General features: G+C 36.0%; 1 protein-coding gene across 1 annotated transcript in view; it reads left to right on the forward strand.

Moving 5' to 3' along the window:
• The window catches only part of PAWR (pro-apoptotic WT1 regulator), a 118582-nt gene that overhangs the window by 2244 nt on the left and 90070 nt on the right, over positions 1 to 26268 (forward strand). The window lies entirely within an intron of this gene.

Genomic DNA, 26268 nt, shown 5'->3' on the forward strand with positions numbered 1-26268 from the left:
CACACACACCCACACACACCCACACACACACACACCAGCGCTCCCCAACACACACATACACACTTTATTCTGAGTGATATTAGGACATAGGAACGTTGTAGTAATCCACAATTCTTTTGTTAAGACGATCTTTCCTTGTATTTAAGTATTTGGCTCTGTATATTGTGGAAAACAGTTGTGGTAGGGTTTTTGTTTTTGCTTTGTATTTTTGAGAGGTCTCAACATTCCTGCAGGCAGCAGCATCTTCCTATTAGAGTGAGTGGTGAAAATTTTTACTTAATGTGTAACCTATTTCTACCCTCAAAAAAAAAATCCTAAACAATTTTGGTTACTTTAATAGAAACGCACTGGTTTTGGGAAGTGATTACACAACCTTGTTTCACCCAAAGTAGTTGCATCTTTTTCTCATTGGCTCTTTAGGTTTTATTTTTTTATTTTTTAAATTTTTTTACTCGTGGCTTTCTAATTTATTCAACTTTGATAACCAGTAAATACTTAATAAGAATATACTAACTTTAATTGTGATTCAAGTAAAAGCATTCACAGTAAGCTAGGGTGTGTCAAACATACCCCACTTTTTAAGTGTTAATATGTTTTCCATACCTGGAAAATTACGGTTTGTCTTTGAAGGATATATTTTTACATGCATGTTGCAGACAGATTTTTATCAGCCAGCAAAACTGTCCTCTATGGTTTGCTACTTGCACAAAAGATCTGTTATTCATTAAATTGCTTTAAAAGGAATTCATGAGAGTGGTAATCAAATTTCTAGGTTTTCTTTTTTTTTTTTTTAAATATGAAGATTAAGGGGAAACTAAAGACAAGGCTTTGGAAAAGCTACATTCCTCAACTTTATTTTTAAAAGTAGCTGATGGTCCAAATAAAAGAATTAGTCATTTTCAATCTTTTCCTCATTGTTCATCTGACAGGGGTCTTATTTTGGGAAATATCTTGGCAGATGTTAAACTTCATTTTTTGTCTGGCTGCTTGTGCTAGAATTGTTACTTCTCAAGTACCTTTTTTGTTTTTGTTTTTAACAAGGGTAATGTTTACTGGGGGGAATAAGTGTGGTATATCTTACGAGGTCCTAAGAAACATCCTTTGTTAATACTCCTGCTTTGGGTTAGAGAACATAGTGCTGAGAATGTAGATGACTCCCCACTACAATTGAGTCTAATACTCTGGAATGTTTTTCGTTTGGGTGTTGGCAAGTCCTAAATTTAATCTTCCTTAAAAACAAACAACCCAGGGTACCATTTTTTTGTCTGTGGAATTTGAACCTTTTTTATTGAATAGGGAATTGAGGACTGCTTTCTTTTTGTGGTAACTATGGCTCTATCTGTTGCTGTAGGACGCAACAAAACATGGTAATGTTTTACCGCAGTATCTAATTAGCAGGCATACTGCTTGAGGGCCTCCTCCTCATATTTTCATAAAAACAACTTAAGTCGTTCAGATTATTTTAATAGTGGTAAATATATGACACAAAACTTTAAAGGTGGGCCGTCTTTATATCTTTAGGTTGTTGTACGTTGTTTTTTTAGAATTGTGTGCCATTCATTTCTCTTAGTAATTTTAGCATTGAGAATATCAGTTGCTGTGGAGTTTCTTGTGTAATATAACTTAATACTCCTGGTTTAAGAAGTCATATGATATTTTACAAAATTTTCAGGTATGCAAATATCATAAAAACAGAAAACCACCAATCTGTCAATATTCAAGAGTGGACTTGTATTATTATTTAATGTTGAGAAAGCATCTTATTTTCAGGCAATATTCTCAACCAAGTTTATATTAGAAGAGTAGCATGACACATCACTGTGACTTTCATTAACTTATTTTACTAATTACAGAGTATTATAAAATTGTTGTAAAGAGATACCTGACAACAGCTAAAGATACCACAAACAACCAGAAGATAGTTTTAGTGAGGAAACAAGTCAAAAACTAAAAGTGGTAGATGGGAATGTGAAGCTGGGGGGGGGGGGGCATACTGCTTCTGATAACCGTAATAAAAAGTGCAAATATTCAGTTGTCGTTAGTGAGACAAACTTGAGTTCTCATTTACTGAGATAAAGATTAAAAAAAAAAAATTTTTTTTTCTAAATTCTTGTATTTTTGGGGGCAGTAGCCCAAATTGGATAATTTGGATGTAATATACCTCCTGCCAATAATTTTGGTATATGTTTATTAGATCTGTCATGTTTATTACATGTCTGTGTTCAAGGCACTATTGTAAGTGCTGTGGAAAAAACAAGAGTAAGGCAGTGTATAGTCTCAAGGAGCAGAACTGTAATCCAGGAGGAAGGATAAGGCATAATTATATGAAAAAATTTAAGTACTGAGTTAACAATTGAAAAGCCATCTTAACACCGCAAATTGTTTATTAGAAATATTTTGTGTTTAGGGGCGCCTGACTGACTCAGTTGGTGGAGCGTGGAACCCTTAATCTCGGGGTTGTGAGTTCAAGCCCCATGTTGGGTGTGGAGATTACTTTAAAAATCTTAAAATATATATATATATATTTTGTGTTTAGAGGAAAGAGATGATTGGGCTGTGAGAAGCTAGTGAGGATGAGGGTCTTGAGCTGAGACTTACATTTCTGTAGCTATATACTTATACATATATTCACACATACATGTATATATACCTGTTTGTATAATATTTTAAATATCAGAGTGCAGTGTTTCTTAATTGTGGTAGCTAATTAAAATCATGTGAGGATCTTAAAAAAGTGCTCTCCATGGAGAATACTTCCCTTCTCCCTCCCTGACCCCCTTTTGATTTAATGGGCCTGGGATGGATCCCAGGCATTAATATTTTGGTAAACTTCGCATGTGATTCTACTGTGAGTCAGGGTTAAGAAATACTGGGCTGCAGTCTGGGGATACAGAAATGAATAGGACACAGGCTTGTCCACAGGGCCTCTCAAGTAATATACAGTGTTAAGTACAGCCTATTTCCTGAGTGGGGGATAGTTGAGGAAGGATTCCTAGGCAGTATCACTCCTGTTTTCATAGTGCTTATGAAGTGACTGCCATTTAATAGGTTTGCAGAAGAGTTAACAGATCTGGTTACCCTAGAAAATATAATAATCCAATAGGTCAAGGTCAAATGGCACTGAAGTTTTGATTTAAATATAAAGTTAACATATGTCGAAACTTACTATTTTCATAGCGGTTGGCTAGAGTGCTTTATGTGTTGTTTTAATTAATGCTCACAGCAATCCCATGTGGTATAGTTTCTCTTTTTATCCTCATTTCCAGAAGAGAAAATGGAAGCTTGGAGAATTTGAATGACTCAGGATCACATGGAAAGTGAATAAGTGGTAGAGCAATATTTTAAATGTTTTTGTGGGTTTTTTTGTGTATATGTGCATCTTGGGAAAAGTGTTTTTAAGAATTAACCTACTCTGGAGGCACCTGGCTGGCTCCGTTGGTAGATTGTGCAATTCTTAATCTTGGGGTCATGAATTCAAACACTATATTAAGTGTGAGGCCTACTTAAAATAAAATTTTTAAAAAATTAAAAAATCAAAAAAGGAATTAACCTACTTTGCATTATTTAGCTTATTTCCCTATAACTTTGTTTTTTTCTATAACTTTTTGTTAGAGGTTATCTTAATTTAAACATCTGAATGGGGAAAACAGTAAAAGGAACTGAATAGAAATTAGAGTCAAATTTGTAGACTCAGAGATTGCTTCTGACTCGCTAATTTATAGTTTGCTTGGCAAAATTTGAACACTAGGCCACCCGCAAAATCTGTTTTTGGCTAGAAGTCAGAAAATGTGAATCTTTGTTTTTATTTAAGTGATACGTTGTTTTTCTGTCAAGATGGCGCTAAACACCTACACTGTAGTTTGAGGGATCATATGATATATAGAAAGCACTTTTAAGTGAGCACAATTTTCAGTCATAATTATTCAGCATATTTATTGAACATTATGTAGGACAAATTCTACTTAGTAAACCATGTAAATCCAGGTAGATTAAGAAATTCCTTTCAGTATGCCCAGTAGGTTCCAGACTGTCTACCTTTCTATGTGATGAGTCAGAAGAGGAACTAATAGTGACTCAGGGTTGGGGAAAATTGAACTTGTGAATAGGGTAGATATAGCATAAACAAGCAAGCCCAACTTTCCTAAATGTTTGAACACATTGGTAAAGTAAATTAAAATTTTAATATTACCAGGATTTATAATGAGTGGTCTAAGCTGGGATGCCTTTTTCTGTAAAAATAATTATGTAATTAAAGTAGATGACATTTATGGTGTGCTTATTAAGTGCTAGGCACTGTTCTAAGCACTTCACCTGTAGTGGTGCATTTAATTCTCACCACAACCCTATGGGAAGATGGGGGAGAGCAAGTAAGTCACTTACTTGCCTCAGGTCACATATGTGGTATGAAGCAGAGTAGAGATAAAGCCTTTAAAGCCTGGGGCTTAATAACCAACCATCTTACTATATTTCAGTGTATTACATACTATATACCTAGTTAAGAAAGACAAAGACTATTTTAGTAGTAAACTAGAAGATGCTAACATGTGACTAAAGAATTTGAAAATAGCCCTATAATAAAAGGCAGATTAAGTGGAACTTTATTAGAAAAACTTGAAAGGAAATAAATAGTGACATTAAAATTCTTATTTAAAATCACTATCAAGGGGCACCTGGGTGGCTGAGTCAGTTAAACGTCTGCCTTGGGCTCAGGTCATGATCCATGTCCCTCTCCTCCCTGCTTGTGCTGTTGCTGTCTCTCTCAAATGAGTAAATAAAAAAATCTTAAAAAAAATAAAATCACTATCAAGCTAGTGGCTTTATTTATGCTCTTTATTATTTCTACATTGGTTTTTAGCACTTGTAATATAGGCCAGAAAATAATTATGCTGTTTAATAGAAAGGCTAAAATATGTCTTAGAAGTTTAAAATGATTGGCAAATATTAGAGTTTGAAATTTTCTGAGTGCTTTTTTCTTTTTAAAAAGTGAGCTATAGGGGCACCTGGGTGGCTCAGTCGTTAAGCGTCTGCCTTCGGCTCAGGTCATGATCCCAGGGTCCTGGGATTGAGTCCTCACCGCATCGGGCTCCCTGCTCAGCAGGAAGCCTGCTTCTCCCCCTCCCACTCCCCCTGCTTGTGTTCCCACTCTCGCTGTGTCTTTCTCTGTCAAATAAATAAATGAAATCTTCAAAAAAATAAATAAAAAGTGAGATATAATTCATAGATCATAAAATTAATCCTTTAAATTATTCAGTTCAGTGGTTTTTAGTGTATTCACAAAGTTGTACTCTAAGTGCTTTTATATTTTCATCTTAATTTTTCATTATGTTTTTAGAACCTGTGGTACCTAAGTTTTAGCTTACCACCCTATAAAATGCAGCAGTATTCAAATAATTCGGTATCAGCTTTTCCTGCATCTCACAGAAAATGAAATTATGGTAGAATTTTCTCGGTTTTATGTTTCTTCAAATACCTACTACCATTTGTTTGCATAGGAGTTTAGTATAAGAGGTATTATTTTAAATAAATGTAAAATTTTTTGAAAATTAAAATTTTACATATCTTTCAAGGAGATCTACAAAGCTCTACTATCTAAACATTTGGGAACTTAGATTCAAAATAAAAATAGAGTTGTAAACCACCTAAAGTCTTAGTCGTGTTACTTAAATCAGTGTCTTAAAAGATGCGTCTTGGGGATGTAGGGATGGGGACCATCTGTACCAGTATTACCTGTGTTGTTTATTTGAAATGGAGATTCCTGGAATCCACCTCAGTCTGGGGAGCGAGAGGGGTTACTGAGACCGCAGAGTCTGAACATGTTCCTGAGTGATTCTTGTACACCCTAAAGTTTGGGAAGAACCGACTTAAATGCCCTGTAATGGTTTATTGATCTGTCAAATGAAGTTGATACTGATTATCTTAACAGGATTATTACATGATCAAATAAAATAATGTCGGTGTAAATGTTCCAAAAATGATAAAATGATAAATTATAGTTACTGTGTGGTTATATTGATAACTGGTTGTTGATGTCTAGTGGAAATTTCTTACTGGGATGTTGAAAATTCTTTTTTTTCCTTCTAATTAAAAACTAAAACATTTTAACAAAGACAACTTGAACTACTTGGAAATTCAAAGCACCTTGAACATTTATGTAATGTACCGTTAGTGCAAAATGTTGCATCTGCCTTGCTTCTTGTCTTGAATTTGTTAGAAGCCTAGACTACAGGAAAAAAAAAACTCTACCTTAATGTGTAATTTGAACTTTCATTCATTTTTCATTTTTACATATCTTTAAGGGAAAGTGTATAATTATGTTTGAAAGTGTATTTAATAATTTGTGGTTCAAACTCTTAAAACAGGTTTTGTCCATCTTATCACAAAATATTCCCAACTGCATGATTTCTTCTCTTGTTCACTATCACATATTAAATCTATAGGCATTTTTAGCTGGCCAATTGATTCTTAAAATATCTGGTTATTGTTGAGGGAACTTTCAGTTTAAATCTTAGGCATTTGTGTTTATAGCCATATACCTACTGTATAGATTCAAGCCTTAGCCATCTATCATATTCTCCTTGGGTTATTTAAAAATATACTAGGCACTATGTCTGAATGAAATTGTAAGAACATTTAGTTTCTAAAAGCAGCAAAATTATATATCTCAAAAGGTCGAAACTGATCCAATGAGTTCAAAACCTAGCATGTGAAAATTGGATAATAATATTTATTCTGTGATAGTCTTTAGAAAATTCCTTCACCAAATTCTATGCGTCACAGGGTAGTTTTCAGTAATGGTTTCATTTGTTTTATATGGTTGAATTTTTTTTAAAACAGTGTTGTATTCTGACGGTGTTTTGTTAGGGTTTTGCTGAAATGAATAGAAAGGAGAGAATTTATGTTACAGATTACATTTCTGTGATAGCTTAAATTTTCTTTGCAGTTTCTTTATATAAACTCTGGGCGACTAGCTGAATAAGAAATAAAAATAATACAGTTTGAAATACAGGATGAAAACGTGTTTTATAATAAAATTAACTTTAAAAGGTACTATTTAATATTAAGCTTATGGGCATAAAAGTGAATTTTGCAAGTTATACAAAGTATACTTTGTATACAAAGTATTACTTTCTGTTGCTTTTGGAATTTCTTGAATATTTTTAGTAGTACGTTAAAAAAATGGAAATCTTAGTTTGAAGAACAATATTAACTTTCAGAAGATGGTACTTGAGGAGTAAAAAGTAAGATTATATTAGCTGCAGTAGTCAAAGAAGTTACTTTGGGTTTGAAATTCTTGGCGAGACTTTTTGATAGCCTGTAGTGCAAGCAAAAGTTGATCCACACTAAACTTAACGTAATCTTAATTTTTTTCTGCTGGTAAAAGTAATGTGTTAAAAAAAAAAAATGTGTTCATTGTAGTTCCTTTGTAGAAATACAGGAAAAGATAGAGAAACATCACCTGTTATTTTAATTCATATAAATACTTGTTTCTGATCCTTTTTCTCTATATCTACATAAAAAATGGAACCACACTATACAGATTTTATGTGCATTTAGTAGTCATTCATCATGAGTATTTTTATGATGGTGTTCTTCAAAAATAAGGATGGATATTAAAAAAAATTAGTTTCAGGTGTGCAATATAGGGATTCTTTTCTTCGTGGTAAAATACTAATAAAATTTTAACCGCTTTTGAGTGTACATTCAGTGGTATTAAATATATTCGTATTATTATAAAGTCATTATCACTATCCATCCCATTACTCTTCTCATCTTGTAAAACTGAAACTCTATATCTATTAAACAATAACTCCTCATTCTACCTACCTAGTCCCTGGCAACTACCATTATGCTTTCTGTCTTTAGGGATGGATATGTTTGTGTTACTTGATATTAAAATACTTGAGCCTTACTTCATTGGTGAAGGACTCTACTACTTCTTTGTCCTATTATGTAGCTGATTGGCAGATAAGTTGTCTTAAGATAAACATACATATTCTTTTCTTTTCGTGCATTGGGTTTCCTGAAGCATTCTTCAAGACAAGTGTTTGGGTCTTTCAAAGTACCTCATAGATACTAGGACCTTCAGATAATTGTGAGGGATGCCCAATTATTTTTTTAAGATTTACTTATTTATTTGAGAGAGAAAGAGAGGGCAGAGGGAGGGGGAAAGAAAGAATCCTCAAGTGAACTCCGAGCTGAGCATGGAGCCCAACACAGGGCTCGATCCCAGGACCCTGAAATCACCACCTGAGCTGAAATCAAGAGTCGGGATGTTTGACTAAGCCACCCAGGTGCCCCATGCTCATATATATATATTTTTTAACCTTCTCTGTAGCTTTTGATTTCAGTGGGAAATTGGTGATCAGAGCTGCAATAATTACAAGTATTTGTAAGTTATAATTCAGCGTAAAAGTTCCTAATCATACATGCAAAATCACACAATGAAAACTACAGGACAGAAGGAAAAATGGAGTTTAAGGGTATAATACTCAGAAATTTTGTCAGTGACTTGTAAAAAGATAGAAACATAATAAAGACTAGCACAATTTTACACATGTTAAATGGTTACACACATAAATACTACAACAGATATGACACTTGACCTTGAAGAAAACCTGAGTTTTCTTATAGAAGTGGGTGTCAAAAGGGTGGCAATTTGTGAAGTGTTGGAAGAAGGGTTATCTGAATTGGACTGAAACTGTAACACCAGATGTGGATGGGTTCCAACATGAGGACTGAGCTGGCAGATGTTTGAGATGTGTGCATTCTATGTCATTTTGTGTGACTGGGTTGCATTTTCTGTGCTTACCTAGTGTTTCAGTTTCACGTAAGCAGATGCGAAATTTGTATTATGTTCAACTTGCTCCCTAATATATCAGTTGCATTGGAACAAATCCAGTTTTCTAAACAAATATTATAGTGTATATGTATATACTCATACATATACATTATTTATACATTTATGTGCATATCCACATTCATCTCTTCAAAATATGTGAAACAGTGGCTTGAGAAGATCAGTTCAAGTAATGAGATGGAGAAAGGGCTAGGGAGCAGATGTGACTAGATATAAGAATACTCATTTAAGAGTATATAAATACTGAAAAGGAAATAAATGGATGAATTAAGAGGTATTTCATTGGTATTAGAAAATTACATAACAATGTTTGAGCTGGAAGATTCCTCCTCAACATTCCTACCTCTAGCTGAGGGTAGCACACACCTACCCTCCCGTCCCCCCAGGGCTACCTGTACCCGATTCCTATCTAAATCTTGCTTATTGTTTTCCTTCTTTCTTAAATACTTGGCCTTTCCCTCTTGGTTCATCTTCTTGCCATGAAGAAATGTTCCCTTAATTCTGCTTCACTTTCAACTTAATTGTTCAACTTGCAGGCATTGTTTTCACCTGCTAACTCCCATTTCATTGTTCATTTCCTGCTACCTAATTGCAGTTGGTCTCTACAAGGTTGCTTGTGACCTGTTAGATTCTTTTTTACTTGGTTTACTCAGAAACATTTGAGTGCCTGCTGTACCCCAAGCTCAGTGCTAGATGATACAAAGATGAATTACATACTCACCAATCTTTAAGGAACTTTCAGTTTTCTCTCAGAGAAAAAGATAATGTTTTAGTTCAGGCTGCCATAACAGAATACCATAGACTGGGTGTCTAACAAACAACAGAAATTTATTCTCACAGTTCTGGAGGCTGCAAAGTCCAAGACAGCAGCAGAATTGGTGTCTGGTGAGAGCCTGCTTCCTGGTTCACTCTGTCCTCACATGGTGGAAGGGGTGAGAGAGATATCTGGGATCTCTTTTATCAGGGCACTAATCCCATTCGTGAGGGGCCCCATCCTTATGACCTAATCTCCTCCCAAGGGACCCCCCCTTCTAATACTGTAATATTGGGGGTTAGGATCTCAACATAGGAATTTTGGGGAGATGCAAATACTCAGTTCATAACAGATAAATGGAATTTGGTATAATGAGAACTATGATAGAGAAAAGAACAGAGTACTGAACTAGGTCAGAAAAGGGAGCCATCAGTTACATGAGAGAGTCAAAGAGGGCTTTACATAAGGTAAAGTAGTATTGAGCCCTGTGTCTTGACTGATAGGAAGGATTTCCCAAACGGAGAGGGGAGACTCGGTAACATTCTCTGTAGAGGAAATAGCATTTGTGAAGGCACAAAGCCAGGAAATAATAGCATTCTATTACAAATATATCTCCTGTGTGCCCAGTACTGTGCTGGGGGATTTCCATGTGTTAGTTCTAATCTTCACATTAATTCACGAGGTAGATTTTTAAAATATATTCCTCATTTTACAAGATGCCTCAAAGAAGTTGTGACTTGCCCAAGGCCGTACTGACAGAATTTGGATCTGACTCCAGATTTGTTTGGGTGCCAGTGCATGCACATTGGTTATCATTGTTGGAAAGAGGGAGGGATATGTTCTAACAGAGGAAACTTTGATGTGCAGAGAATTCTTGGTGGGGAGTGAGTGGAGAACGGCTGAAGAGGAATAATATGGACCAATTGTGATGGATCTGAATGTCATGCCAAGGAATTCAGACTTTATTCTGCTGTTCTCTATTAGTATTGTTGGCTGGGTATTTCCTTCTGTCCATACCTGTATATCCAGTAACCCTGACAGCTTCTGGAATGGAAAACTTTTGCCTGCCTAATATGAAGTCACAAAGAGGATCTTCTTGTTTGGAGAACAGGTATCTGTTCAAGAATAATAAACAATACAAAACCATGTAAAAATTATATTGCATATAATAGAATAAATAAATCCAGATTTCTGTGTGGGTTAAAAAGAGATGAGAGGATAGCCTCTAAACAAAGTTGTGCCCAAGTAATTCTTTTTATTACAAAAATAATTCTATACTGTAGGTAGATTTGGAAATGACATTTTTAGTGGAGTAAGATGAAGAGGAGATGGGGGCTCTGATGATACTAAATTGCCAGATTATGTACCGAGTGTTATCATGAAGAAGTTTATAGTTTAATATTGTCCCTGGGTTTAGACGTGACCCTGTACTTGATATAAAAGGTGGTGTTGATCTTGCAACATAGATGCTTGGGATACAGGTGCTAAAGGGTGAGCATTGCCTTTGAATCTTTTCTCACATATTATTTGTTCAACTTCCACACATGCTCCCCACCCTCCCCCTTCATCCCTTCTGCCCTCTATTATCTTAGAGGAAGTCAAGTGCTTCTCCAAACCATGTTTTAGGAATAGTGTTGGTTTATTTTTGGTGATGCAAAGGTAATGCCTGCTTATTTGTAGAAAATTAGAAATAAAATTAGCAGAAACGGGATTGTGCAAAGATAAGCTATAGATTACTATATCAATTTGACGTGTTTTTCCTTTTTTTTTTTTAAAGATTTTATTTATTTATTTGAGAGAGAGAGAATGAGAGACAGAGAGCATGAGAGGGAAGAGAGTCAGAGGGAGAAGCAGACCCCCCGCTGGGCAGGGAGCCCGATGTGGGACTCGATCCTGGGACTCCAGGATCACGACCTGAGCCGAAGGCAGTCGCTTAACCAACTGAGCCACCCAGGCGCCCGTGTTTTTCCATTTTTAAACATGGCCAATAATAATATTATTTCCTTCTAAACTTTTTGAAAGATGTTAATTGCTGCATATTTTTTGTTTCATAAACATAAAGTGGAAATTATGTTTATCCAATGGTAACTATTACTTTATAGTTTTGGCATATAATTCTTAAGTATATTTTTAGGCATACACATAAAAAATACATATATCCAGAAATTTAATCATTCTACAAATACTATTAAACCTTTTTGTTTTCAATATCTCATGAATATCTTTGTATGCCAGCAAATATATACCTCTGTTGTTGGTTTTTTTTTAGTTTATTTATATTTTTTAGTAATCTCTACACCCAGTGTGGCTTGAACTCACATCCCCAAGATCAAGAATCACATGTTCTGATTGAGCCACCCAGGTTTCCCACTGTGTTGTTGTTGTTGTTATTCTTAATGGCTATAGAATATTTCATAATTTGGGTGTTCTGATAAAGCTACAGTACATTGACTGCAGTCTTAGTACATATTTTATTTTATTTATTTCATTTTTCAGTCTCAGTACATATTACATGTTAGACACTGAAGTAGGCCTTTTGGCCATTTGAGTTGCCATACTTGTTTTGTTACCAGCACTCAGGATTTGAATGAACTGTCGTTCATCATTTGTTCTTGAGCAATTTATAATCTAATTTGGAGAAATAAGGTTATGTAATATCATTTTGAAACATTTAAAAAGAAATGTATACTAAAGTGTTAAATGTTATACCATGCTGTTAGTACAGAGATGTGAGAGATCCCTAGAGAACTGAATGGTCCAGGAAGTTTCATTGAGGGAGTGTGAGATTTGAGCTGATCTTGAAGGACTAAAGAGTTAGCAATCTGATTGGAATAAAGGGTTTATATTAGGAAATAATAATAGAGAAATTAGGGAGTGGAATTATGAAGGATCTTAAAAAATGGGCTGAAAATTTTAGGCTTGATGTGTCAGTCCATAGGAAAACCTTGAGCAGGATATGTTTATATTGGTGACACCAGGATTTTAACAGGATCTGCTGGGCAGCTGTGTGGAGAATAGGTTGGAGGAAGGGGAGAACATAAGTAAGATGAATTGGGAGGTTGTCCTACACGAGGGGGGAGACATATGTGAAACCATTAGAACATTGTAGTAGAATATAGTTCATTAACATTCTCAGTTTTATGTTTTGTTTAATTGACTGTTACTGTCTTCAGTTGGAGTGCTTAGGGGAACTTATGAGTCAATGATAAGTTCAAAGATAATAAACCAGAAATCACTTACACTATAAACTGGCTTTTAGAATATTTTATTATTTTGATTGTAGGTGAAGAGAAAGGCATTTGTCTCTCAGGATAAGGAAGCCATGTTAATAAATAGATAACATTTGCATGCTTACTGGGCTTGGCACTATTCTAAGCCCTTTATGGGTATGAACTCACTAAATTTTTATTTTATTTATTTCTGAAGATTTTATTTATTTGACAGAGCTCTGCACAAGCAGGGAGAGAAGCAGGCAGATGGAGAGGGAGAAGCGGGCTCTGAGCAGAGAGCCCGACATGGGGATTGATCCCAGGACTCTGGGATCATGACCTGAGCAGAAGGCAGACACCCAACCAGCTGAGCCACCCAGGCGCCCCTGAACTCACTTAATTTTTAGAAAAACTCCAGGACAGTCAGTGCTCTTCCTGTTTTACAGATGAGGAAAGTGAAGTACAGAGATGATAAGCCATACTGAATTTCTGATTAGAAGAATTAGATGCTAACTTTGCCTCTTGATATTTCCCCCCCGACCCCCCCGTGCTTTCAAGTTTACAGTAGGGGCAGTATCACCTTTTAGCATTAGCCCAAGCAAAGTTGGCATCCTTATATTTAACTTGCTTTCAGGTTTTTATTTTATTTTATTTTTTAAACATTTTATTTATTTGTTAGAGAAAGAGAGAGAGCACAAGCAGGGGGAGAAGCAAGCAGAAGGAGAGGGAGAAGCAGACTCCTTGCTGAGCAAGGAGCCCCATGTGGGACTCGATCCCAGGACCCTGGGATCATAACCTGAGCCGAAGGTAGATGCTTAACTGACTGAGCCACCCAGGTGTCCCATCTTTCGGGTTTTTAATTATTTTGTTTTAAGAGATTTTTTTCTCTTAAAGCTACATATGAGAGTCAGAGGCATAGCAAAAAGTTTGGAAAGATCATGCACTGGTTAACTGATTATCTCTGGATGGTTGAATTAAGGAGATCTTTGTTGTTGGCATGTCTTTGTTTAATCTTTCTTGTTGAGATTTTCTCCATGACCTAAGGCATGGGAAGTTTTTGTAGATATCCCAGGGGTATTTGAAAAGATTGTGTATTTTCTGGGTATAGAATTCTAAATATTTTCTGTTAAGCCAGTCTCCCAACTTATGTTTCAAATCATTCAACCTTACTTATTTCTGGCTTGTTTGAGCTTGTTTGAGCTGTTGTTTCTTAGAAGATATACTGATGTTTACTGTTGTTGGCTTGTCAATTTCTCTTTGAACTTTGACAGAATTACATCTTATAAGCAGAAGGTTAATAATGGAAAAAATACTATAAAATCTCAATTTTCAAACCCATAGTAGAGATATACAGGTATTATCATTGGCAGTTTGGTTTGATGTATCTTTTTGTTGTTGTTGTTAAAGATTTTATTTATTTAGAGAGAGCATGAGTTGGGGGAGGGCCAAAGGGGGGAGGGAGAGAGAATCTCAAGCAGACTCTGTGCCAAGCGTGGAGTCTGATGTGCAGCCTGATCCCACGACCCAAGCCTAAACCAAGAGTCAGATGATCAACTGAGCCACCCAGGCACCCCTATTGTTATTTTAAAAGTTCTACTCTAGATCGTCTGAACCACTTATATTAGTTTATAGTAACATGTTGGAGCAGTTTTATGTTTATAGAGAAATTGAGTAGAAAGTAGAGAATCCCCATATTTGCCCTCAAACCCCAGTTTCCCTATTAACGTCTTGCATTGGTGTGGTGGTATATTTGTTACAACTGCTGAACCAGGATTAACTAAAGTTGATAGTTGACGTTAGATTTCACTGCACACTTCTTTGGGATTTTGTTATTTTATAATGTCATGTATCTACCATTACAGTATCATAGGGAATAGTTTCACTGCCCTAAAAATCCTCTATGCTGTACCTGTTCATACTTCCTTCCCTCCCTGGCAACTACTGATCTTTTTCCTGTCTCTATAGTACTGCCTTTTCCAAAATATCGTGTAGTTGGAATCCTACCATGTAAAGCTTTTTTAGAGTGGCTACTTTTCTTTTCTTTTCTTTTTTTTTTTTTTAAAGATTTTATTTATTTATTTGAGAGAGAGAATGAGAGACAGAGAGCATGAGAGGGAGGAGGGTCAGAGGGAGAAGCAGACTCCCTGCCGAGCAGGGAGCCCGATGCGGGACTCGATCCAGGGACTCCAGGATCATGACCTGAGCCGAAGGCAGTCGCTTAACCAACTGAGCCACCCAGGCGCCCTAGAGTGGCTACTTTTCATTTTAGCAACATGCATTTAAGGTTTTAACATTTCATTTTTTTGATCATATAGTAATTATTTTACTTAACCTAATCACCTGAGTTACCCAGATGACCTGGGGTGAATTTTAGAAAAGTCAAATCTACCCTCAAATGACAAACATTTGTTACCATTAAGTAGTTATAGCACAAACAAGGTGATGAATTAATGTTTATCAAATGAACAGTTGTTCGGAAAATATGCCAAAGCTGTAATGGAAATTCCAAAAGAAGAGCACCAAAAATACTTTGGTTAATGATGATATTTTCATTAAATGTGTATGGCTTCATAAGGTATATATAAAGCTTTGAGAAGATACTAATGCTTAGTTGATCATGTCAATTAGAATTTGTTTATGTTAAAATATTAATCATACCACTTTTTGGTCCACATTTGTAGTTTTTATGTGGTTTTCCTCTAAATATCTTTTTTTTTTTTAAGATTTATTTATTTTAGAGAGACAGAGCATGCACGTGTGAATGGGGGGGAAGAGGGAGAGAATCTTCAAGCAGACTCCCCACTGAGTGTGGATCCTTTGGCGGAGCTCAATCTCAGGACTCCATGAGATCATGACCTGAGCCTACACCAAGAGTCATGGCTTAACTGGCTGAGCCATCCAGGCGCCCCTCCTCTAAGTATCTAATCAAGTGTTTTCACAAGGAATCAAATCTATCTTTGACTTTTCAAAGATCCTTAGAAAGGGATGTTCATTTTTATTGATTGATTCAGTGAGATGGGTAGGATAAACATTTAGATTTTAAGTGCTTTCTTTCTGCCTGACTTCATTTCTAGATGGCAGTAGATTTGAATTCAGAGAAGCTACTTCCACCTTCAGGACACAGAACGTAAGTCCTGTGTTTCTAGCATATTGATTAAAACCTTTCCTATGTCAATGAAATTTATCCACATCATTCTCACAGAGAAGGGATTCAATTTTGAGATTGGTGAAATAGGGATGCCTGGGTGGCTCAGTGGGTTAAGTGTCTGCCTTTGTCTCAGGTCATGGTCCCAGGGCCCTGGGATCGAGCCCCACATGGGGCTGGCTCCCTGCTCAGTGGGGAGCCTGCTTCTCCCTCTTCCTCTGCCTGCTGCTCCCCCTGCTTGTGCTCTCTGTCAAATAAATAAAATCTTAAAAAGAAAAAGATTGGTGGAATATTTTAGATGGTAAATTGATTAGAGAAAAGAGACTTCAGTTACATTTCTCAACACTTCACTTTGCTGATTTCAAGTTCAAAAGCGCAAACACAGGTGGCTGGGTGGCTCAGTTGGTTGAGTGTCTGACTCTTGGGCTCAGGTCATGATCTCAGGGTCCTGAGATGGGGCTCTGCCCTCAGCGGGGAGTTGGTTTGGGATTCCCTGCATCTCCCTCTTCCTCTCCCTCTGTCCCTCCCCCTGCTTGCTCTTGCATGCTCAAGTGCTCATTCTGTCTCTAAGATAAATCTTTAAAAGCGTGAACACAGGGGCGCCTGGGTGGCTCAGTCGTTAAGCGTCTGCCTTCGGCTCAGGTCATGGTCCCAGGGACCTGGGATCGAGCCCCACATCGGGCTCCCTGCTCAGCTGGAAGCCTGCTTCTCCCTCTCCCACTCCGCCTGCTTGTGTTCCCTCTCTCACTGTGTCTCTGTCAAATAAATAAAATCTTAAAAAAAAAAAAAGCGTGAACACAAAGCAACTTTAGGCAATAGCTGGTTTGGAGTGAATATTTGGATGTAATGATTTCTTTTTTCAACTTATTTTTGCTTGAGAGTTTACTTATTTTAGTATTGTCAATACTTAGCTCATTGCTTGCTATGTAGAAGTAAGAATGTTTATTAAGAATGTAGTGCAGGGGCGCCTGGGTGGCTCAGTTGGTTAAGCGACTGCCTTCGGCTCAGGTCATGATCCTGGAGTCCCTGGATCGAGTCCCGCATCGGGCTCCCTGTTCGGCAGGGAGTCCAGTTCTCCCTCTGACCCTCCCCCTTCTCATGTGCTCTCTCTCATTCTCTCTCAAATAAATAAATAAAATCTTTGAAAAAAAAAAAGAATGTAGTGCAGATGTCTTGATTGATAAGTGATTTCATATATAAATTGTGTTTTCTCCTGGATTCCTCCTCTAACATCATAAAATCTTGAGGTAGACTTAAAATTTGGCGTTAAACCTATGATAGACATTTTTATTGTGAACTATGGTTTTTAGTACGGTTATTCATTCCAATGAATATTTGAACATAAATACTAGAAAATAACTGCCAAAAATTTTGTTTGGGCATAAGAAAGAATCGGTCATAGTAATTTTCTGTTATCTTGATATTTTGCAGATTATTCCCTTTGCAACATTTGCATCTCAGGAAACCTCTTTTTTTTTAATGTAAAATGGAATTTTTCAGAATGAAACTGAATAAGCGATTTTTTCTTTTTAGCAAAACTTAATTTAGTTTGTTTACTTATTTATTTATTTATTTTTAAAGTAAGCTATGTACTCAACGTGGGGCTTGAATTCACAATCCTGAGATCAAGAGTATGCTTTGAGAATCTTATGGACCGAGCCAGCCAGGCACTCTGAATAAGTTATTTTTAGTGTTTTTGAAACCAATTGATTTTTCTATGAAGAATTTTCATTCTTACTAACTGGAATTTTTTGTTCAAGAAAAGCATTTATAATAATAACACATAAGATGCATATTTTAATGTTAAGATGTTACACCCATTTAATTTAATTTTGGTTCCAGGAACAGATTTGATATCTTTTTTTTAATAGACTTTATATTGTATTTAAAATTTTTTTTAGGATTATAAATTTATTTATTAGAGAGGGCGAAAGAGAGAGCACGAGCAGGGCAGAGATAGAGGGACAAGCCGACTCCTGGCTGAGCCGGGAGCCTGGCATGGGGCTCGATCCCAGGACTCTTAACCAAATGAGCTTAACCAACTTAATCAACTGAGCTCAACTAACTGAGCCACCTAGGCCCCCCCAGACTTTATATTTTAGAGCAGTTTTATGTTTATAGCAAAATTGAACAGAAGATACAGAGATATCCATTGTATCTTCTGCCCCCGCCTGTGCATAGGCTCCCCCATTATCAGCATCCCCTACCAGAGTGGTATATTTGTTAGAACTGATGAATCTGTACTGACACATCATTATCACCAAGTCTGTATTTTATATTATGGTTCATTCTTGGTGTTGTACATTCTGTGAGTTTGGACAAATGTATAATGGTATGTATCCATTGTAGTAGTATCATACAGAGTAGTTTTACTCCCTTAAGAATCCTTTGTGTTCCATTTATTCAGTCCTCCCCCCAACCCCAGGCAATCACAGATCTTTTTACTATCTCCATAGCTTTGTCTTTACCAGAATGTCATAGAGTAGGAATCCTACAGTATGTAGTCTTTTCATACAGGTTTCTTTCACTTAGTAATATGCATTTAAGCTTCCTCCATCTTTTCATAGCTCTTTTTAGTGTTGAATAATATTCCATGGAGGTACCACACTTTATCCATTCACCTACTAAAGAAGATTGCTTCCAACTTGTGGCAGTTGTAATTAAAGCTGTTATAAACACCCATGTGCAGGTTTTGTGTGGACATAATTCCCAGTTTCAGTTTCTTTTCTTTTAAATTTTCAGTTTCTTTAGGTAAATACCAAGGAGCGTGATTAATGGATTGCATGGTAAGAGTATGTTTAGTTTTATTTATTTATCTATTTTAATTTTTTTTTTAAAAGATTTTATTTATTTATTTGACAGAGTGAGACACAGTGAGAGAGGGAACACAAGCAGGGGGAGTGCGAGAGGGAGAAGCAGACTTCCCGCCGAGCAGGGAGCCCGATGCGGGGCTCGATCCCAGGACCCTGGGACCATGACCTGAGCCGAAGACAGACGCTTAACGACTGAGCCACCCAGGCGCCCCTATTTTAATTTTTTTTATTTTAGAGAGAATGCATGCATGAGAGCAGGGGGAAGGGCAGAGGGGGAGAGAGGATCTCAGACATGCTCCCTGCTGAGCAGGGAGCCTGACACGGGGTTCCATCCCAGGACTCTGAGATCATGACGAGAGCCAAAACCAAGTCATACGCTTAACCGACTGAGCCACCTAGGCACCCCGAGTATGTTTAGTTTTGTAAGACACTGTCAAACTGTCTTCCATAGTGGCTGTACTATTTTGTATTTCTATGAACAGTGAGAATTCCAGTTGCTCCATATCCTTGACACCATTTGGGGTTGTCAGTGTTTTTGATTTTGGCCATTCTGATTGATAGGTATGTAGTGATATCTTGTTTTAATTTGCATTTCCCTGATGACATGTGATATGAAGCATCTTTTCATATGCTTATTTGCTATCTGTATGTCTTCTTTGGTGAGTTATCTGTTAGGTCTTTAGCCCATTTTTTGGGTTGTTTTCTTATTGCTGCATTTTAAGAGTTCTTCATATATTTCGGATAATGGTCTTTTATGTTTTCTTTTGTAAATGTTATCTTCCAGTCCTTTCATTTTCTTGACAGTGCCTTTTTCAGAGTAGAATTTTTAAATTTTAATTAAGGCTAGCTCATCACTTATTTCTATCATGAATTGTGGCTTTGGTGTTATATCTAAAGAGTCATTGTAAAACCTAAGGTCATATAGGTTTTCTCCTGTGTTCTGTTCTTTTCTTTTTTTTTATTATTTGACAGAGAGAGTGCGTGGGAGCGCACAAGCAGGGGGAGTGGGAGAGGGACAAGTGGGCTTCCCACTGAGCAGGGAGCCCAATGTGGGGGGCTTAATCCCAGCACCCTAGGATCATGACCCGAGCCAAAGGCAGATGCTCAACCACTGAGTCACCCAGGCACCCCTATGTTAGTTATTTTCTAGGATTTTTAGAATTTAATGTTTTGTATTTAAATCTGTGTCTAGATTCATTTTTTGCATATGGATGTCCAGTTTGTTGAAAAGATTATCTTTGCTCCATTGTATTACCTTTGCTCGTTTGTCAAGTGACTGTATTTACGTGGATCTATTTTTAGTCTCGTCTATTCCAGTGCTCCTATTCGTCTATTCTTTTAGCGGTGCCAAACTGTCTTGATTACTATAGCTTTATAGAAAGTCTTGAAGTTGGGTAGTGTCAGTCCTCCAGCTTTGTTCTTCTCTTTCAGTATTGTGTTGGCTGTTCTGGGTCTTTTACTTCTCCCTATAAATTTTAGAATCAGTTTGTCTATATCCACAAAATACTTGCTACAGGAATTTTGATTGGGCTTTCATTGAATTTATATAGATCAGTTGGGAAGAACTGACATCTTGAGAGTGATGTGTCTTCCTAACCATAAATAGGGAATATCTCTCCATTTATTTAGCTCTTCTTTGACATCTCTCCATCAGATTTGTATAGTTTTCTTCATATAGATGTTGCATATATTTTGTTAGATTATATCTAGGTATCTCATTTTTTTGGGTGCTAATGGAAATATATCATGTTTTTATTTCAAATTCCACTTGTTCATTGCTGGCGTATGGGAAAACGATTGATTTTTTTTTTTTATATTAATCATGTATTCATTAACCTTGCTATGATTGCTTAATCATTTTTGGAATTTTTTTAAAGATTTTATTTACTTATTTGAGAGAGAGTGAGAGAGAGTGAGCACAAATGGGGTGGGGAGGTGGGGAGAGGGAGAAGCAGATGCCCCTGCTGAGCAGAGAGCCCAATGCGAGGCTTGATCCCAGAACCCTAGGATCACGACCTGAACCAAAGGCAGACGCCCAACTGACTGAGCCACCCCATTTCTGGTACCCCATTTCCAGCATTTTTTGTTGTTGATTCTTTGAGGTTTCTATATAGACAATCATGTCATCTATGAACAAAGACAGTTTTATTTCTTCCTTCTCAATCTGTATTCATTTTCTTTTCTTACTGTATTAACTAGGATGATAGGGCATTTTTTAGGCTTAAATTGTGTGATTCCATGGTAATCTTTGAGAATACAGTTCTAAAAACAAACAAACAGAAAAACCCTTTTGTAATTTTCCCTTGCAGTTTTCCTTGGTTACATACTATCAATTAGTTCCTTAAAACTTTTTGTTGTTTTGTATAAACTATTTACATTGCCAAAATGGGGAAAAATAATAAAAATTTGCTCTGGTTGAGGGAATGAAAACGTGATTAACAGCTTTCTTTCCTAGTTAGAAGAAAGATTCTTTAGCTTTTTGTCCATCGATAGGTTAAAAATATTGACTTTTTTCTTGCAAAGTAATCATTAAAAACAAAGACTAACTACTGTCCATATAGAAGAACTTATTTAACAGTTTCAGTTTATTTTTCCATTTATAATATGATTTTTTTTTTTTTTAAAGAACACTTGAGTGAGAGTTATTCAACTCAGGATAGATTATTGATAGAGTTGCTTCTTTTGGAGGTGTTGAAAGTGAAACCTTATTAGATGGGAAAGATGTTAGATGTTATTTATTTATTTAGATGTTATTTAAATATATTTCTTAGTTATTTAAGTTCTATGGATCTGATGACTGTATTTCCCAAACCAATAATCAGAATGTAAGACCTGATGACAAGATAGGAAATTTGAAATGTAGATGATCTTGGATAAATGGACATGGTCCTACTTGAGTATATGGCTTACCCTTTCCTTCCATGCAGGGAAAGTTTTGAGGCCTTTGTGATTCATAAGTTTGTCATGCAGATTACTTTTAAAAAACAAGTAATATCATGTACAAGAAACTCTGACTTTAAGATTATTGATTTTATATCCTTAATCTTTACATAGTCTCCAATTGGTGGAGTGGCAGTATCCTATAGATAACTGAAGGCAGTAACTTTTAGGGCTTGCCTTTCAACAACTCTAGGACTGAAGACTTTCAAATCAAAATGTGAAGACTAATCAATCTTTGATGTGTCTGTAATAGAAAAAGACAGGAGTGAAATTATTAAAATGCACTCATTGAATACTACATCAAAAACTAATCATGTACTTTATGTTGGCTAATTGAATTTAAATTAAAAAAAATGCACTCATTCCAGGGGTGCCAGGGTGACTCAGTCAGTTGAGTGTTTGACTCTTGATTTTGGCTTGGGTGGTGGTCTCGGCATCATGGGATTGAGCCCCATGTCCGGCTCCGCACTCAGCGGGGAGCCTGCTTGGGATTCTCTCTCCCCCTCTCCCTCTGCCCCCCCTCCTACTCCCCCATGCTCGCTCACTTTCTCTCTCACTCTCTCTCAAATAAATAAATCTTTAAAAAACAATGTACTCATTCCTTCCTTTCCCTGGCTCTGTTTGGAACTTTCCCATTTCTGGGTTATAATGGACAGTATGCGCCTGTGTGTAAGCATGCTGGTATTTGTTCTCTTGGGAAGAGACTATTTCCTTCTAGTGTGAAGTCCCCAACTTGTCCTAATTTCTCTCTTTATATTTGTCCTCGCTCAGTTTTTTTTGTTTGTTTGTTTTTATTTTTGTTTTGTTTTAATATTCTTGGAGGTGACGAGTTCAGAAGTAGGATGCTGGATAACCAAAGACAAACTGCTTGGGGCTGCTTCGTGAAGCTGAAACAACACATTATCAGGCAGCTTAATGGGAGCAAACACTGGTTATAGTTCTCTTTGGTGTCAGAGTGAGTGAATGAACTTACTTATGGAAATACATTTTCTCCTAACTTGAAACATTAAAAAGCAACAACAACTTATAGAAAAACCAAAAGAACAAAGGTAAACAAAATAGTATAATGAACCCTGTGTACAACCATAACTATCTGGGTTCAGTAATTTTCTTTTCCCCCAGTCCTCATTATTTTGAGACATCTTGAATCCTATCATTTCATTTGTAAATAGTATAGGTTTATAAAAGAGACTCTTTTAATGATAACCACTATATTACTATTACAATACGATTACATTTAAATAATAATTTTTAATATCAAATACCCATTGTTCACATTTGTATGATTGTCTCATATATGTTTTTTATATTTTGCCTAAATAAGGTTTATACACTGCAGTTGATTGCTGTGTCTCTTATGTTTCTTTTTAATCTTTACATTCTCTCTCCCTCTTTTATTCTTTGGCAGTTTATTGAATAAAGCTGATTGTTCTATAGTGTTTACTGTAGTCTGGATTTTGCTGAATGCATCCGCATGGTGGTGTTTATTGTAAACCTCTGCACCGTTTATTTCCTGTAAATTGGTAGATTTTATTTAAACTAGAAGCTGATCAGATTCATGTTCACATGTGGGGTGGGTTTTTTGTTTTTTTTTTTTCTTTTTTGGTGGGGCAAGAATACTTCATAGGTGGTATTTGGTACTTATGTCAGGAGGCATAAATTGTTTGGTCATCTCTCTTTTAATGATGTTAGCAGTTACTAATGAATTGCTTTTTAGTCCCACGACCCCTTTATATTCCTCAAAATTATTAAGGATCCTAAAGAGTTTGTTTATGTGTAAATACCGTTATATCTATTGGTGTTTATTTTAATAGAAATTAAAACAAATTTTAGAAATAATCATTTATTTATTTAAAAATAACAATAACTGGGCGCCTGGGTGGCTCAGTTGGTTAAGCGACTGCCTTCGGCTCAGGTCATGATCCTGGAGTCCCGGGATCGAGTTCCACATCGGGCTCCCTGCTCGGCGGGGAGTCTGCTTCTCCCTCTGACCCTCCCCCCTCTCGTGTGCTCTATCTCTCTCAGTCTCTCTGTCTCAAACAAATAAATAAAAAATCTTTAAAAAAAAAATAATGATAACTGCATGTTTATATGAATAACATTTTTGTGAAAACTATTTTCCAGAACATAAACTTAGTGAGAAGAGTGGCATTGTTTTACATTTTTGTAAATCTCTTTATTATCTGGCTTAAAAAAAGACTGCTGGATTCTCATATCTACTTTATCATTTAGTTTTTTGTGATAATCTATATCATGTAGCTTCTGAAAACTTCATTCATGTACGCTAATGAGAGCATGAGGGGGGGGAAACACAAGTAAAATTTTAGTATTGTAAATCGTTTTGACTTTACAGATTCTCTGAAAGGGTTTTAGGGACCCATAGGGGTGTCCATACCATGCTTTGGGGACTCCTGGTCTGGATCCATTTTATTAGGGGTTGCAAAATGGTGATAATCTAATTCTGTCATACCCTTATAATTTATTAGCTAGGAGCACCTAGCCACCTGGGTGGCTCAGATGGTTAAGCAGCAGACTCTTGGTTTTGGCTCAGGTCGTGATCTCAGGGTCTTGGGATGAGCCCTGCCTCTGTTCTGTGCTCAGCTGGGAGTCTGCTACAGATTCTTTCTTCTCCCTCTGCCTCCCCCTACTTGTGTGCGCATGTGCTTTCTCTCTGTCAAATAAATAAATCTTTTAAAAAAATGTATTAGCTGGAGTATTTTATAAAGAGAACTTTTATCAACTATTTAGTTACCCTGAGATAATGGTTTGTACAGATAAGGTGGGTTAAATTATCAGTTTTTCTCTTTAGGGAGATAGAAGCTTACTGCATTTGTTTTACCATGTGAGAAAGAGAAAGAGGACCACAAAACCCCCTTTGTACTAATTGAAACTACTTTCAGTTAGACTCCTACAAGGGAAAGGAAGCCCTCTACTAATCCATTTGAGTTGCCTTCTTAAATTATTAAGATGCAGTTTGTATCTTACAGGTTGCTTATTTTAGTAGTATATCAAATAATATAATCTCTGAGAAACTGAGGAGTTTAAAAAGGGTTGGAAACTTCCAAGTTATGGGATGCTTTTACCTATTGCTTCCTTATAGAAATGTTGTAAAGATTAACAAGATAATGTCTGTGAATAGTTTAAAGTTCATGGGTATTGTGAGATATATTATTGTTAACTCCATAGAAGGAAAAATATAGGCTCTGTTATGGGATGTTAGGTTTTACTACAGTTTGATTTTAGAAAACTGAACTGTGTAATCCACTTCCAGAATTGCTTCCAAAATTTGAGCACTCTTGAAACAAGATTGGGAGTTGTAAGCTGTCATAAATGATAAAGCCCAGAGACTAAAACTTGGAATGGAATGGAGTCTGGAGAGAGGAGATGTGTGTCAGAGTAGTGTAAGCAATAGATTAATTAGTCATAATAAAATTTCACAAATGAAAGAGGGAGGTCATCTTAATTCCTTACTTATGTATACTTGAGATGAAACGTGGAATCAATTTTCTTGTACTTAACAATTTTTATTTTAATTGACTTTTGGAATTTTTACAATACAATAGAAATATGTTGAGACAAGTTTATTGAGCCAACTATCTGTAGATCTTAAAGTATTTGGCAGTTTAAATTGTTATTTAATGTGGGTTAGAAGTGAGAAGGATGTGAGTTGAAGGATGGAAGGAAGCTGAACCACAAAGAATAATCTGTCAGCAAAATAAATCTTCTCTAGTTAGACTTACTCTCTTGTTTTGGAGCTGATGAAAACTATTTTAAAGATTAGAATTTAATAGCATAGCTATGGTTTGAAGGTATCTATTTTAGTTTTGTGTTTGTAGACTATAAGAAGAATTTAAAAAATTATTTTTGCATTTATAAAATTTCTTTCAAAAACTGCACTTTTTTTTTTTTTGAGAATCTTATGAATAACCACCATCATTCCATGGAAACATATCTCAGTTTGGAAAAGAAATTAAATCTTTTCTTTCATTGTTTTAATCTGTTTCTCAAAGAATATTTATTGGAGGTATATTATCAAAGTTGAACCCTAAAATATCAATAATGATTTTTGGAAAAATATGTGCTGAACTGCCTCTCCTTCCTGGAAGTTAAAGAGGAGTTGTCTAGTTGTAAATGATGAATGCAGTGACTGAATGTTCATTATAAAGTTAAAAAATTTTTTGGTTTGCTAATGTAAGTAATAGATGCATATTGACTATACTTACACAATTATTAGTATGTTTTCTGTTCCCATTCTTTTTTCTAAAGTATAAAATTTGGAGCTTTAAGAAAAAAACTACTCTGACCTTGAAATAATTTGGTATCTCAAAAAAAGGAGAACTAATTTGGTATCACATTTAGGACTTCCTTTTTTTCTTTTTAATTTTATTTTATTATGTTATGTTAATCACCATACATTACATCATTAGTTTTTGATGTAGTGTTCCATGATTCATTGTTTGCATATAACACCCAGTGCTCCATGCAGTATGTGCCCTCTTTAATACCCATCACGAGGCTAACCCATCCCCCCACTCCCCTCCCCTCTAGAA

The sequence above is a fragment of the Mirounga leonina genome, unplaced genomic scaffold (genome assembly GCF_011800145.1).
Source record: "Mirounga leonina isolate KUSES-001 unplaced genomic scaffold, KU_Mleo_1.0 Mir_126, whole genome shotgun sequence".
Taxonomy (NCBI): domain Eukaryota; kingdom Metazoa; phylum Chordata; class Mammalia; order Carnivora; family Phocidae; genus Mirounga; species Mirounga leonina.